Raw genomic sequence first — 13,501 nt, 5'->3', positions numbered from 1 at the left:
AACCTCTGTCTGAGCAGATACAGGCCAGGAACACCTACAGAAACAGGTCTGAATGAGCAACCTTTGTCAGAGTAGGCTTGAGGCATTGAACTCCACAGAAACAGGTACAAGGGAGTGACCTCTGTGGCAGTAGGCTGGAGACAGAGATCTCTGTGGGTCCAGGTGTGAGTCTGGGACTTCCAAGGAAGTAGGCCTGAGCCAGAGACCTCTGAAGGACTAGGGCCAAGCCAGGGTCCTCTGCATGAACAGGACCAGACTAGGGACATCTATGAAAAAAGGTCTGAGCCAGCCACCTCAGCCTGAGAAAGCCTGAGGCAGTGAACTCCACAGGAGCAGGAGCATCCGCTGAGGGTGTAGACTGGAGACAGAGACTTCTGCATGTCCAGGCATGAGTCCAGGACCTCTTGGGGAGTTGGCCTGAACCAGAGTCCTCTGCAGAACCAGGCCCAAGCCAGGAACATTTGTGGGAACAGGCCTGAGCCAGCTACTTCAACAGGCCCTAGGCAACAACACCCATAGGAGCAGACTTGGGCCAGTGACCCCAGCTGGAGCAGGCCTGAGGCAACAGCCTTCACAGCAGCAGGTACAAGGGAGCTACCACTGAGGGGCAAGTCTGAAGCAGAGACCTCTGCCTAAACAGGCTTGAATCAACAACCTCTGAGGTTGCCAGCCTGAGCCAGCAACCTCTGCAAGAGCAGGCCCAAGGCAGCAATCTCAGCAGAAACAACTACAAGCAAGCAATTTCTGTGGTAGCAGGCCTGAATAACCCGTGGTATTACAGAGCACTCCGGGAGTGCTGAACAACCTCCAGGGACACAGAGTGACCAACAGGGAAAGTGGAACTGTGACCCTGACAGCAGCATGAGGAGCAACCATCTGAACCTTGGATACACTAGCACCTGGAAGATTGATCACCAGAGACACTGACAGACCAAACAATATCAATCAGAGGAAAAGATGGGTAGACAAGGAAAGGACACACCTAACACCACAAAGAGCAACATAACACCAGTAAAAACTAGTGGCCCTACAACAGCAGGACCTGAACAATAAGATATAGGGGAAGTAGAAGAAAATGACCTAAAAATAATTTTAGGAGAATGTTTGAGGCCCTTAAAGAGGAAATAAAAAAAAAATACCTCAAAGAAATGGTGATGTAGGTGGGTCTTCTTTCTATGTTTTGCTTTCATTGGTTAATTAATAAAGAAACTGCTTGGCCTGATAGGTCAGAACATAGGTGGGTAGAGTAGACAGAACAAAATACTGGGAAGAAAGGAAGTGAGGCACATGCCATGATTCTTTGACCCGAGAAGGATGTATGCTAGAATCTTTCCCAGTAAGCCACCACCTAGTGGTGCAACACAGATTATTAAAATTGGGTTAATCAAGATGGGAGAATTAGCCAATAAGAGGCTAGAACTAATGGGCAAGGCAGTGCTTAAATGAATACAATTTATGTGTTGTTATTTTGGGTATAAAGCTAGCCGTGCGATAGCCGGATGGGATGAAAAGCAGCCTGCTCCACCATCACTACAAAATGGTGGAAAAGACAAATGTTGGAAGACATCAACAAACCCCTTAACAAAAAACTAAGAAAAAAAACAATCAAACATATTAAAGAAACTATTCAAGACTTGAAAACTAAAATAGAGACAATAAAGAAAACACAAGCTAAGGGAATTAAAAGACAGAATTCATGAGACAATGATCAGGAACCACAAATGCAAGCATAAACAGCAGAATATATGAGATGGAAGAATCACAAGCTCTGAAGATGCAATAGAGGAAATCGGTCAAAGAAAACATTAAATATAACAAAAGCTTAACCCAAAATATCCAGGAACTATGTGGCACCGTGAAAATGCCAAAACTAAGAATAATAGGTATAGAAGAAGGAGAAGTCCAAGTCAGAAGCACAGAAAACATATTTAACAAAATTAAGTATGAAAACTTTCTCAACCTAAAGAAAGATATCCCTATGAAGATGCAAGAAGCTTACAGAACACAAAATAGACTGGATCAAAAAAAAAAGTTCCCTAGCCACATAATAATCAAAACACTAAACAAACAGACTAAAGAAAGAATATTAAGAGCTGCAAAGGAAAAAGGCCAAGTAACATATAATGGCAGATGTATCAGAATAACACATGACTTCTCAATGGAAAAAATGAAAGCCAGAAGATTCTGGGCAAGTGTTATACACACATTAAGAGATGATAGATACCAACCCAGACTACTATACCCAGCAAAACTTTCAATCACCATAGAAGGACAAAACAAGATATTCCATGACAGAACCAGATTTAACCAATAAAACCCAGCATTACAAAAAGAACTAGGAGGAAAACTCCAACCTAAAGAAGTTGACTATGTCAACAAAAACACAGGCAATAGATGTCTCACAGTGGCAAATCCCAAAGAAGGTAAAACCACACAAAATAACATCACCAACAACAAAAACTGAAATAACTGGAGCTAGCAATCATTGATCATTAATATCCCTTAATATAAATGGTCTCAACTCACCTATAAAAAGGCACAGGCTAACAGATTTTGGATACAAAAACACAATCCATCCTTCTGTTGCGTACAAGAAACACTCCTCAACCTCAAAGACAGACATTGCCTGACAGTAAAGGGTTGGGAAAACCTTCTGTAAAGCAAAGGATATGGTCAATAAGACAAAATGACAGCCTACAGAATAGGGAAAAATCTTCACTAACCTCATATCAGACAGAGGTCTGATCGCCAAAATATGTAAAGAACCCAAGAAATTGTTCATCAAAGAACACATAATCCAATAAAAAAAAATGGAATACAGACCTAAACAGAGAACTCTGAACAGAGGAATCTAAATTGGCTGAAAGACACTTAAGGAAATGTTCAATATCCTTAGTCATCAGAGAAATGCAAATCAAGACAACTCTGAGATTCCATCTTACACCTGTAAGAATGGTCAAGATCAAAAACACTTATGACAACTTATGCTGGAAAGGTTGTGAGGAAAAAGGAACACTTCTGCATTGCTGGTGGGAATGCAAGTTGGTACAACCCCTTTGGATATCAGTGTGAAGATTTCTCAGAAAATTAGAAAACAACCTTCCTCAAGACTCAGTAATATCACTTTTGGGTATATATTCAAAGGATGCTCAGTTGTACCACAAGGACATGTGCTCAACTATGTTCATAGCAGCATTGTTTGTTATAACCAAAACCTGGAAACAACCTAAATGCCCTTCTGCCAAAGAACGGATAAGGAAAATATGGTACATTTCCACAATGGAGTACTACACAGTGGGAAAAAATGCCACCTTCAATTTAGAGGCAAATGGGTGGAGCTAGAAAACATCATATTGAGTGAGGTAATCAAGACCAAGAAAGACAAATATCATATGTACTCACTCATAAGTGGCTTTAGACATAAAGCAAAGAAAAACCAGCCTACAAATCACAATCCCAGAGAACCTAGACAAAAATGAGGATCCTAAGAGAAACATACATGGATCTAATCTACATGGGAAGTAGAAGATGACAATATCTCCTGAGTAAATTCTGGAGGATGGGGAACATGGAATGGTTTGGGAGAATTATCTGTATTCTGTCAATCATGTATTTTAATAAAATACTGATTGGCCAGGCAGGAAGTATAGGCGGGTCAACTAGACAGGAAGTATAGATGGGGTGAGAGAACAGGACAATGCTGGAATGGAGGAAGCCCATTCCTCCCAGTCCAGCCCAGACCACTGAAGAAGCAACATGTAATATGCCCCACTGAAAAAGGTACTGAGCCACATGGCTAACATAGATAAGAATAATGGGTTCACATAAGCTACAAGAGCTAATGAGAAGACTGAGCTAATGGGCCAATCAGTTTATAAGTAATGCAGACTCTCTGTGTGATTTTTTGGGGGGACTTGCCGTCTGTGAGGTACCAGGCAGGACAGAAACCCCAACAAGCAGGCCCTCCATGTTACAATGGGAGAGGGTAGATAGGGAAGGGAGAGAAATGGAAATGAACAGAGAAAAATGTATAGCTCAATAAAATCAATAAAAAATGAAGTGGAGCTGTCTGGGCACTGGGTCCGAATCCTTGGGGCACCCAAGCGGGCGGGAGTCCCATTGTTTCGATCGCCTGCCTGCACCAAGCAGGGTAGGTGCTTTGTTTGCGACCTGCCAACCAGCACGGAGGCCTGATCTCTCGGTGCCAGGAGAGACAGCATTGGGCCCACCCAGCTCCCATCCAGAACTCTCCCCACTTTGGCCCCACTGTCCTCTTTCGGCATATAACATCACCCAGCCCAGCCTGTCTGGGCACTGGGTCCGATTCCTTGGGGCACCCAAGCGGGCAGGAGTCCCTTTGTTTCGATCGCCTGCCTGCACCAAACAGGGTAGGTGCTTTGTTTGCGACCTACCCACCAACACGGAGGCCTGATCTCTCAGCGCCAGGAGAGACAGCATTGGGGTGAGTTTCTGGCCCAGCGGCACCAGCCTGGGGAGGGGAGCTCAGAGGTTCCTTGGCCCCCTATCCTTCTTGGGCTCTCTGCAGGGCCTCCACTCCCTGCATACCGCCTCTTTCTTCCTAGCCCACCCAGCTTCCATCCAGAACCCTCCCCACTTCAGCCCCTCTGTCTTCTTTCGGCACATAACACACCCAGCCCAGCCTGTTTGGGCACTGGGTCCGAATCTTTGGGGCACCCAAGCGGGCGGGAGTCCCTTTGTTTCTATCGCCTGCTTGCACCAAGCAAGGTAGGCGCTTTGTTTGAGACCTGCCCAACCAGCACAGAGACGTGATCTCTCGGCGCCAGGAGAGCCAACGTTGGAGAGAGCCAGCTTGAGTAAGTAAGGAGACCTGATCCGGTAAAAGAAGATCCATAAGGGAGTATTTGGAAGAAGAGATGGGCATACGCCAAGGCAAGAATTCGCCCAACAAGCTGAGAAGCAACATGAAGCCACCAGAAACCAGCGACCTCACAACGGGAGGACATGAACACCTTAATCAAGAAGAAGTAGAAAAGACTGACTTCATGAAAGTGATTGACACCCTTAAACAGCATGTAAAAAACGCCCTTATAGAAATGGATGAGAAATATAACAGAAAGTTTGAAGAATTGAATGAATCAGTGAACGATACACTAGAAAACCAAGGAAAATCAAACAGATAATGGAAACAGTTCAGGACTTGAAAACTGAAATGGAGGCAAAGTAGAAAACACAAACAGAGGGCGGCTGGACATGGAAAATTTAAGTAAACAAACAGAGCCTACAGAAACAAGCATAACCAACAGAATACAAGAGTTAGAAGAATCTCAGATTCTGAAGATACAATAGAGAAAATAAACACACTGATCAAAGAAAACAGCAAGTCCAACAAACTCTCATCACAAAATATTCAGGAAATATGTGACACAATAAAAAGACCAAACCTAAGAATAATAGGAGTAGAAGAAGGAGAAGAAGTGCAGCTCAATGGTCCAGAAAATATATTTAATAAAATTATAGAAAAAAACTTTCCCAACCTAAAGAAAGATATACCGATGAAGGTTCAAGAAGCATTCAGAACACCGAATAGGCTGGATCAAAAAAAAAAAAAATCCCCTCGCCATATAATTATCAAAACACAAAGCATACAGGATAAGGAAAGAATATTAAGAGTTGCAAAGGAAAAAGGCCAAATTACTTATAAAGGTAAACCTATCAGACCGACACCTGACTTCTCCATGGAAACCATGAAAGCCAGAAGGTCCAGGATAGATGTACTGCAGAAACTGAGAGACCATGGATGCAAGCCCAGATTACTATACCCAGCCAAGCTTTCATTCACTATAAATGGAGAAAATAAAATTTTCAAGGATAAAAAAATTTAAACAATACGCAGCCACAAATCCAGCCTTACAGAAAGTAATAGAAGTAAAATCACAAACCAAGGAGTCCAACAATGATCACAATAACTCAGACATCTAGAGACCCTTCACATACACAAAATAAAGAAGGGAAACACACAAACTCTACGACTAAAAAAATGACCTGAGTTAACAACCACTGGTCATTAATATCACTTAATGTCAATGGACTCAACTCACCTATTAAAAGGCACAGGCTAAGAGATTGGATACGAAAACAGGATCCAACATTCTGCTGTTTACAAGAAACACACCTCAACCACAAAGACAGGCACCTACTCAGAGTAAAGGGCTGGGAAAAGGCTTATCAAGCAAATGGACCTAAGAAACAAGCAGGTGTGGCCATACTAATTTCTAACAAAGTGGACTTCAAACTTAAATCAATCAGAAGAGATGGAGAGGGGCATTTTATGTTCAAAACAGGAACAGTTCATCAGGATGAAGTCTCAATCCTGAACATCTATGCCCCTAATATAAAAGCACCCACATACATAAAAGAAACATTGCTAAAACTCAAGGCAGCCATCAAACAGCACACACTAATAGTAGGAGACTTCAACACTCCTCTCTCACCAATGGACAGGTCAATCAGACAGAAACCTAACAGAGAAATAAGAGAATTAATGGAGGTAATGAAGCAAATGGACTTAACAGACATCTGTAGAATATTCCACCCAAATAGGAAAAAATATACCTTCTTCTCTGCAGCTCATGGAACCTTCTCAAAAATCGACCACATAGTCGGTAACAAAGTAAACATCCACAGTTACAAAAAAATAATAGTAACCACCTGTGTCTTTTCAGATCACCATGGATTAAAGTTAGAATTCAACAACAATCCTACCCCCAGAAAGCCTACAAATTCATGGAAACTGAACAGTCAACTACTGAACCATACCTGGATCAAGGAAGAAATTAAAGTCTTCCATGAATTCAATGAAAATAAAGAAACAACATACTTAAACTTATGGGACACTATGAAAGCAGTCCTAAGAGGAAAGTTCATAGCACTAAGTGCCCACTTAAAGAAAACAGAGAAAGTTCACATTGGAGACTTAACAGCCCACCTGAAAGCTCTAGAAAAAATGAAGTAGATGCACATAGGAGGAGTAGAAGACTGGAAATAATCAAACTGAGGGCTGAAATCAACAAAATAGGCACACAGAAATCAATACAAAGAATCAATGAAACAAAAAGCTGGTTCCTGGAGAAAATCAACAAGATTGATAAACCCATATCCAAGCTAATCAAATGGCAGAGAGAGAATTTGCAAATTAATAAGATCAGAAATGAAAAGGGGGACATAACCACAGACACAGAGGAAATTCAGAGAATCATTAGATCTTACTACAAAAGCCTATATGCCACAAAACTGGAAAATGTAAAGGAAATGGACACTTTTTGAGATAAATACCATATACCAAAGTTAAACCAGGACCAGGTGAACAACCTAAATAGACCTGTTAGTCGCGAAGAATTAGAAGAGGTTATCAAAAACATCTCCCTACTAAAAAAAGCCCAGGACCAGATGGCTTCAATGCGGAATTCTTCCAGAACTTCCAAGAAGAACTAATACCTATATTCCTTAATGTATTTCACAATATAGAAACAGAAGAGGCATTGCCAAATTCCTTTTATGAAGCTACAGTTACCCTGATACCAAAACCGCACAAAGACTCAACCAAGAAAGAAAATTATAGACCAAACTCACTCATGAACATTGATGCAAAATTCCTCAACAAAATACTGGCAAACTGTATCCAAGAACTCATTAGAAAAATTATCCATTATGATCAAGTAGGCTTCATCCCAGGGATGCAGGGCTGGTTCAACATACAAAAATCTATCAATGTAATCCAGCATATAAATAAACTGAAAGAAAAAAAACATATGATCATATCATTAGATGCTGAAAAAGCATTTGACAAAATTCAACATCCCTTTATGATAAAAGTATTGGAGAGATTAGGGATACAAGGTTCATACCTTAATATAATAAAAGCTATATACAGCAAGCCGACAGCTAACATCAAACTAAATGGAGAGAAACTTAAAGCCATCCCACTAAACTCGGGAACATGACAAGGCTGTCCACTCTCACCATACCTCTTCTATATAGTGCTTGAAGTTCTAGCAATAGCAATAAGACAACATAAGGGGATAAAGGGGATTCGAATTGGAAAGGAAGAAGTGAAACTTTCGTTATTTGCAGATGATATGATAGTGTACATAAGTGACCCCCAAAACTCCACCAAAGAACTTTTACAGCTGATAAACACCTTTAGTAATGTGGCATGATACAAGATCAATTCCAAAAATTCAGTCACCCTCTTATACACAAAGGATATGGAAGCAGAGAGGGAAATCAGAGAAGCTTCACCTTTCACGATAGCCACAAACAGCATAAAATATCTTGGGGTAACTCTAACCAAGGAAGTGAAAGATCTAATTGACAAGAACTTTAAGGCATTGAAGAAAGAAACTGAGGAGTATACCAAAAAATGGAAGGACCTCCCTTGCTCTTGGATTGGGAGGATCAACATAGTAAAAATGGCAATTTTACCAAAGGCAATTTAGAGATTCAATGCAATCCCCATCAAGGTCCCTTCAAAATTCCTCACAAATCTTGAGAGGACAATAATCAACTTTATATGGAAAGACAAAAAACCCAGGATAGCCAAAACAATCCGATACAATAAAGAATTATCTGGCGGCATTACCATCCCTGACTTCAAACTCTATTACAGAGCTACAGTGATGAAAACAGTGTGGTACTGGCATAAAAACAGAGAAGTCGACTAATGGAATCGTATAGAAGACCCGAATTTTGACCCACAAACCTATGAACACCTCATTTTTGATAAAGGAGCCAAAAGTATACAATGGAAGAAAGAAAGCATCTTCAACAAATGGTGCTGGCATAACTGGATGTCAACCTGTAGAAGAATGAAAATTGACCCAAATCTATGACCATGCACAAAACTCAAGTCGAAATGGATTAAAGACCTCACGATCAGTCACAACACATTGAACCTGATAGAAGAGAAAGTGGGAAGTATCCTACAGGAGATGGGCACAAGAGATCGCTTCCTATGTGTAACCCCAACAGCACAGACATTAAGGGCAACATTGAATAAATGGGACCTACTAAAACTGAGAAGCTTCTGTAAAGCAAAGGACACTGTCACCAAGACAAAAAGGCAACCTACTGTCTGGGAGAAGATCTTCACCAACCCTGCAACAGACAAAGGTCTGATATCCAAAATATATAGAGAACTCAGGAAACTAGACTTTAAAATGCTAAGTAACCCAATTAAAAAATGGGGCACTGAACTTAATAGAGAATTCTCAGCAGAGGAAGTTCAAATGGCCAAAAGACACTTAAGGTCATGCTCAACCTCCTTAGAGATCAGGGAAATGCAAAACAAAACAACTTTGAGATATCATCTTACACCTGTCAGAATGGCTAAAATAAAAAACTCCAATGATAGCCTTTGCTGGAGAAGCTGTGGAAGAAGGGGTACTCTCATCCATTGCTGGTGGGAATGTAATCTTGTGCAACCACTTTGGAAATCGGTGTTTCGGTTTCTCAGGTAATTCGGGATCAACCTACCCCTGGACCCTGCAATACCACTCCTGGGAATATACCCAAGAGATGCCAAATCATATGATAAGAGCATTTGTTCAACTATGTTCATAGCAGTATTATTTGTAATAGCCAGAACCTGGAAACAACCTAGATGCCCTTCAATGGAAGAATGGATGAAGAAAGCTTGGAATATTTACACATTAGAATACTAGGCTGCCTTAAAAAACAATGACTTCTCAAATATTGCATGCAAATGGATGGAAATAGAAAACACTATCCTGAGTGAGGTATCCCAGATCCAAAAAGATGAATATGAAATGTACTCACTCATAATTGGTTTCTAGCCATAAACAAGGGTCACAGAGTCTACAATTGGTGATCCCAAAGAAGCTAAGTAAGAAGGTGAACCAAAGGAAAAACATATAGTTGTCTTCTTGGCTATGGGAAGTAGACAAAATTGCCGGGGAGAAAATTGAGATCTTGGGTGTGGGGTGGGATGGGGGTAAGGGGAGATGGGGAGAGAAAAGGGAGAAGGGGAGAATGGGGGGAACTTGGGGAAAAAGGAGGATTGGGATAAAGGAAGGTTAGATAGGGGAGCACGGAAGCACAATTCTTAGTTAAGGGAACCACCTTAGGGTTGGCAAGAGACTTGAACCTAGAGTGGCTCCCAGATGCCCAAGCCGAGGTCCCCAGTTAGTTCCTTGGCCAGCTGAGGATAGGGAACCTGAAATGACCCTATCCTATAGCAATACTGACGAATATCTTGCATATCATCATAGAACCTTCATCTGGTGATGGATGGAGATAGAGACAGAGACCCACACTGGAGCACTGGACTGAGCTCCCAAGGTCCCAATGAGGAGCAGAAGAAGGGAGAACATGAGCAAAGAAGTCGGGACCACGAGGGGTGCACCCACCCACTGAGACAGTGGAGCTGATCTATTGGGAACTCACCAAGGCCAGCTGGACTGTGACTGAAAAAGCATGGGATAAAACTGGACTCTCTGAGCATGGCGAATAATGAGGGCTGATTAGAAGCCAAGGACAATGGCACGGGGTTTTGAACCTACCTAATGTGCTGGCTTTGTGGGAGCCTAGCCAGTTTGGATGTTCACCTTCCTAGGAATGGACGGAGAGGGTAGGACCTAGGACTTACCACAGGGCAGGGAACCCTGACTGCTTTTTGGACTGGAGATGGAGGGGGAGAGTAGTGGGGGGAGGGGGAGAAGGGTGGGAGGAGGGGGAGAAGGGTGGGAGGATGGGGAGGGAAATGGGAGGCTGGGAGGAGGTGGAAACTTGTTTTTTTCTCCTTTTCTCAATAAAAAAATGGAAAAAAAATAAAGTGGAAATATTAAGACAAAAATATTAAAATTTAAGTTGTACATATTTTTGAAAATATGTAGTCTCAAGATGAGGATATTACAAGTAATGTTTTTTCAACAGTGTATTACATAGTTCCAAGTAGTTGTAGGAAAATGCCTTATAGATTCATATGATCACATGACCCAAGCATTCAGTGGCACTAAAGAAGCAGGGCAAAGTGACAGACAATAAGTCACAGTGCTTACCTGATATCCTCTGAGAATCAGGGAAACAGGAGAATCAGCGTCTCAATGTCTGCTTCAAGGGCAAATCCCAATGGCCTACCTATCTTCTAATCCCTCTTTAAAGTTCTATCAGATCCCTATAGCACCACCAGTGGGGACCAAGGTTTTCATAGTTAAGCTTTTCAGAGTCATAGCAGAACAAGCAGAAGAGTTTCATTACAAAGCTCAAATTTTAAACTTCTGTACTTTTTTTGATTTTCGATCTATAGAATAAATTTAAATAATGAAAAACCAACAAAACAATGAGTATAGAGTAAATGACTACTTAGTATCCATCTCTGTCTTAAGCTAGCAAGCAGATCAGAATCAACCTGTCTTTGATAATAAAACTCATTTCTTCTGAAGAGACTTTCTCCACTTGAAAGAGAAATGCTGTACTAGAATGAGATGTAATGTAAAAACTTTTAACTAGCATATTAAAACTAAGTTCTCATTCCCAGATATTAGTTCACACATATTTTCAGAAAAGGTTTGTTCATCTGCGTATATAACTTGTTTTAGAGCTTGTGAGATGATGTTACTAGAAAACGGCTGCACCTGTGTTAAAGTTTCAACAAGGCTGACATACTAATTGGAACTTCCTAATTGTGGAGATTTGGAATGTTAGCTAGTTGAGCACAAATCATCTTGGGCTGGGTATCTGTACCAATTTTCAGAGTCAACTTTCTGCCTCTGTGTCTAATATAACATCCTCATAACTATCATCGCGAAAGCTTTCGAGATCTATGAACAGAGCACTGACTGATAGCAACCAAAGGTTGAGAAAAATCTCCAAATAGAGTGTAATAGTAATTCCTCCACCTTGCATTAACCTGATATTTCTACCAGTGTTTGAATAGTCTGTATATTTGATAGTCCTTTGTTTTATAAAAATGAAAATTCTATGGAACTGAAAAAAGTTAACCTCACCGAAATTCACATTTTTAGGCCACTATCACTCATTTCCGGCTCCAGAAAGGATTCTCTTGTATTCCCTTTGAAATGAGAGCTAGTTTTCATTTACATACATGAATAATATTTTCTAACTACTGTGTCCCACGCTGTGATTTCTTTTACTAAGAATATCTTAGAGATAGTTTGATAGCTTGTCATTGCAGTTTAATTAATGGTCTAATTATGTAATAAGCCCTTAAAATCTCTACATGTATTTTTAAATTCCTATATTCCCATCTCATAATTTATTTCTCTTTATCCTCTGCCCACATTCTTCACTGTCTAGTATTTTTTCACTTTTACACTTAAAACTACTGAATATGCAAAAGCTTTGAATCTATAAGCCATAGTCTGATTTCTCATCTATAATACTGTGCATTCTAGTGCCCTGGAACAAAGAATTATCTTTTAACCATCACACTGCTGGCTAGAGAGAGAGATGAAGATTTTTCCAGTATTCTAACATAGAGAGAGACAGAATAATATTCTAGACATTGAGAAAGAGAATGCAACTACAAATTTCCAGAGTAAATTGGCTTCAAACCAAGAAATATACTATCTATATTCTTCATTAACAGCAATATTAAACTTCAATCCACACACATATAAAGGTAATAGAGTGGGAAAGCTTCCTCATGACAACAGTTTTAGCATCATCATTCAAAAATATTGTTGCCTGTTGTTTTATTGCTTTATAGTTTTAGCTTTTTTTGGTAGAAATGATGGCATCCCGAAGAAAGACCCAACATATTTTCGTGGTGATAGATTATATACTATGTTTGGAGAACCTCGTGCAAACACTTGCTATGAAGAAGGGATAAATGTTTGATGGAGGAGGCTAAGACTGTTAAAATAACCAGGAATGTGACTCCTAAAGCATTTACTAAGTTACATTATGATCAATAGATTTTGCATTGAGAGAAATAAAAGGTGATCTCTATCCAGTATTGTCAGTTGTGCTTTTGCAAACCAATTTGGACTGCACTATAGAGAAGGGACTTGAAAAGTGCAAAACCACAATGCAAGGGGACAAGTTAGAAAAAAGTCATTTCTGTTACCTAAGTAAGAAATGGAAAAGTATGGGAAGGGTTTTGTAGTAGATGAGTCCCAGACACATTGTGCATTTGCAGACTTAACACGAAGTGACTGAGGAGAGAACCAATCAAGGACAGACATGGAATTTAGAGTTGCCAATCTTTGGAGAAATGAAAAGGAAGGAGGTAGTTTCAGCTTCGATACATTTAATTTTTAAATATTATTTCAACAAAATACCCTGGAAAGGTCACATAAGTGTAGTGTCTGCTGAATTATTGCAAAGTAAATAAGTTTGTATAATAATCAAGAATCAAAATAAATGTTACTAGCATTTCAAAGCCTACCTTTACTGTTTAAAACTCATCACCTGAAATTATTGGGATAAGCATAAAAATGCTTGAAAATGTATTATCAAGGGTTAATGCTTGCCTCTTTTG

The sequence above is a fragment of the Microtus oregoni genome, unplaced genomic scaffold (genome assembly GCF_018167655.1).
Source record: "Microtus oregoni isolate MIOR12 unplaced genomic scaffold, Mior012 000073F_ref0000255, whole genome shotgun sequence".
Classification (NCBI taxonomy): domain Eukaryota; kingdom Metazoa; phylum Chordata; class Mammalia; order Rodentia; family Cricetidae; genus Microtus; species Microtus oregoni.
Note: the sequence above shows the minus strand (reverse complement) of the source record.